The sequence below is a fragment of the Hipposideros armiger genome, unplaced genomic scaffold, assembly GCF_001890085.2.
Source record: "Hipposideros armiger isolate ML-2016 unplaced genomic scaffold, ASM189008v1 scaffold_246, whole genome shotgun sequence".
Taxonomy (NCBI): Eukaryota; Metazoa; Chordata; class Mammalia; order Chiroptera; family Hipposideridae; genus Hipposideros; species Hipposideros armiger.
Window position 1 is genome coordinate 2,403,746 of NW_017731596.1, and position 3,796 is coordinate 2,407,541.

Below are 3,796 nucleotides of genomic sequence, written 5' to 3' on the forward strand. Positions count from 1 at the left end.
AACAAGTGGGAATTATGGCCACGGAGTGGGGTGCAGTCAATGGGTGGAAAATTACTGCGGAGACATCAGGGCTCAGGGGGCATCTGGCTCAACCGGCATAACAGGAGCCTTGCTGAAGGCAGGCCAGGGTGATCGGACGTCACCTGGGGGATGGAGGATGAGGAACCCGATCAGAACTCATCAGATATGGAGGATGGCTAAAGTGACTTAGCAGAATTCTTGCTAAAAGTGGACAATGCATAGAGGAACATGGAAATCCAAAAACTGAGGCCTCGTTGAAAAAGAGCTGAGGGGAAGCTGAGTAGAGTTTGGTCAAAGAGATCAGTTTGTCACAGCCATGTGGGTGTCTGGAGGAAGAGCATCCAGGTGGAGGGAAGAGCCTGTGCAAATGCCCTGAGGCTGAGATGTGCAGGCAAGTTAAAGGAATAGCAAGGGGGTCAGTGAGGGGTGAGAGGAGTCATGAGGGGGAGTGTTAAGAGATGAGGTCAAACAGGTCAAGACGAGGGGCAGATCTTCCTTTGTAGGCCATCAGAATGACTGTGGCCCTCCCCCTGAGAGAGATGGGGAGCCTATGTAGGGTTCCTTTAACTAGAAGAGTGCCATGCTCTGTCTTTTGTGTATTTATCATCAGCCACTTGGGTCTCTCTCTCTTCCACCCTCCCTCTTATTTTTAGATCCATTATATTGTCCTGTGCTCCGCTGCTGGTTCTCTTAATGGCACTTTCTTGTAGAAGATGAATTCCTAGACCAGGCCAGCTGAGGTTTTATGTACGAGTTTCTTTAACTTTTCATTTTCTTCCACCTGTGAGATAAGCAGCTGAAGGAGATTTTCACAGTGCAGAGAGCCTCCCACTGCTGCAGAGACAGACACTGCTTCTGCCTCCTGCCTCCTGAATGGGGCACATTTGTAGGATTCCTCACTGGGCGCTGCTTCCTCTGCTGCTTCCTCTGCTCCTTAGACCCTTACCGGTTCCTCCCGCCACGCCCTCGTTTTTCCGCAGCTCATCTCCACCGCCATGGGCCGTATTTTGCTTTTTACTGCGTGCCTCCCCGGTGCTTGGTCTTCACTCTTGAGCAGCTCTTCCACCTATTTCATGGTATTTAACTGTCTCCTTGCTTCACCCAAAATGGAGTTTGTGGTTTTGTTTCTTGTTCTTTTGTGTGCTTTCCAGGAAGCCAGGGCGGGGAGGGGGCGGGGGGGATGCTGACTTGACGCCACCATCTTCAAACCCAGAGTCCTAATTATGGGTTTGGGATTTAATTCCAGAGAACAAGAAAGAAAAACCTTGTGTAGTTTGGTAATGGCCATTTACATTTAGAGAAGACAGAAAACATCGTTTCTTTCACCGCCCTTTGGACAAACATGGTAGTGGTTTCTGCTGAGAAAGCCAGCTTGGCTGTGAAGCCCAGGTGTGACCAGTGGCCTCTGAACACCTTGTCCCCAGCCCAGTCTTTCGGCATGTGGCTGAAGACGGCAGCTTGAGGCCTGTTTCTAGGCTTGGCTCTTCCAGGGCAGAGACGAGCTGATTTGCAGCGGGCTGTGTGGTGTGGTACCTTTGAACACATCACCCTGCAGAGGGGAAAGGTTTCCTAATGCTGATGGGACCCGAGGCGTCTGTGTTGGCCTGCCGTGATGAACAGTACAGGTGCACGTCCCTGTTAGCACAGGGCAGATGTGCAGGCTGAAGCAGTCATTGGGCTGCCACCTTGTGACTCCTGCGTGCATACGCGTGTGGGGCCTGCATCTCTGTTTCAAAATCTGTGTTTCTTAACCTTTCTCAGGTCAAGGCCCTCCTTGATGATACGACAAAAGCTATGGCTCTTCTCCCTAAAAAATACCACGCAAGCACGTGATTTTGTATATTGTTTCTGGGGTTCATTGCCATCCTTAAGTCTATGAGTGGCCTCTCTTTGAAGTCACCCCCACTTATTATGTTGAACCCGCACTTATTATATTGGGTGAGGTATTGGCATGATCCAGAAACATAACCGTTTTCTCCTCATTGAAAGTTCTGGATAAAAGTCTGTTGGGAAAGTCCTCAGTGAAGTCTGGGGTTTTCCTTAATTTTTATTATTTTTAAAATTTATTTTATTTTATTTTTTTAATTGGGGAATCAGGAAGGGGAACAGACAAGTTGCTGTCCTTTTGTTCTTCAGTCTAGTTGTGGAGGACGTGGCTTCACTGGCCCATGTTGGTATTATCATTGTGCTCTTCCCGGATGAGGCAGATCGGTCGCCGGCCATTGGACGGCTGCTCACAGTAGCTCACGGCAGCCCCACAGCAGCCTGTGCCTTCGCCAGCGACTCACGGCAGCCCAGCTCCAGGTTGAGCTGTTGTTCACCATCTTACTGTAGAGGGCAATGTCACTGGCTCATGTGGGATCCGAACCGGGGCCTTGCTGCTCAGAGCTGGCGCTCCCAAGCCAGCTCTTAACCAACGCGCCACTCGGTTGGCTCTCCTTAAATTTTAATTATTCAAGTTCATTCTATCCTCACTTGCCAGGATTGATCAAGAGTTGTCTGGTATACCTAAAACAAATACAGTGTTGTATGTCAATTATAGCTCAGTAAGAGGAAAAGTAAAAAGATTATCTGTTTTCTCATTACCATGGGTCTTACTGAAATATCTTCTGTTTCTAAAGTTCTTGACTCCTTGGGCTATACTTAGACTTATTCTATATCCTCCTTTTGTTGGTAGGGATTGAATAGATCTGTATATTGGTAGAATGCCTAATTTATCTACAAATATTTTATTAATTTTGTATTCCCTCTATTCTTTTTTATTATTAATTTCAGTTGTACAAAACAACATAATGATTAAACATTTACACACCTCACAAAGTGATAACCCCAACAAGTCTATCACCCATCTGACACCATACATAATCGTTACAATGTTATTAACTATATTCCCTATGCTGTACTTTATATCTAATGATTTAAAAAAAATTATAGTTGACATTCAATATTATTTTATATTAGTTTCAGGTGTATAGCAAAGTGGTTAGACATTTATATAATTTATGAAGTGATCTCCCTAATAAGTCTAGTACCCATCTGACACTATACATAGTTTTTACAATATTATTGACTATGTTCCCCATATGTACTTTATATCCCTGTGACTACTTGGTAACTACCAATTTGTACTTCTTTATCCCTTCAGCTTTCTCACCAGTCCCCCAATCCTTCTGCCATCAAGCAATCATCAGTTTGTTCTCTGTATCAGTGAATCTGTTTCTGTTTTGTTTGTTCGTTTATTCTGTTCTTTAAATTCCACATATAAGTGAGATCATATGGTATTTGTCTTTCTCTGACTGACTTATTTCACTTAGCATAGTGCCCTCTAGATCCATTCATGTTGTTGCAAATGGTACGATTTCATTCTTTATTATGTCAGAGTAGTACTCCGTTGTATAAATATACCACAATTTCTTTATCCAGTCGTCTATTGATGGACATTTCAGTTGCTTCCATATATCTTGGCTATTGTAAATAGTGCTGCAGTAAACATAGGGGTGCATATATCTTTTCAAATTAGCGTTTTGGATTTCTTTGGATAAATACCCATGAATGGAATTTCTGGGTCATAAGGTAGTTCTATTTGTAATTTTTCAAGGAATCTTCATAGTGTTTTTCATTTTTTAATTTAATTTAATTTTTTACAAGATTTTATTGGGGAATTGTGGAGGGGAACAGTGTTGGGGAACTGGGGAAGGGGAACATTGTGTTTTTCCAGGATCCATCAGCTCCAAGTCAAGTTGTTGTCCTTCAATCTTAGTTGTGGAGGGCGCAA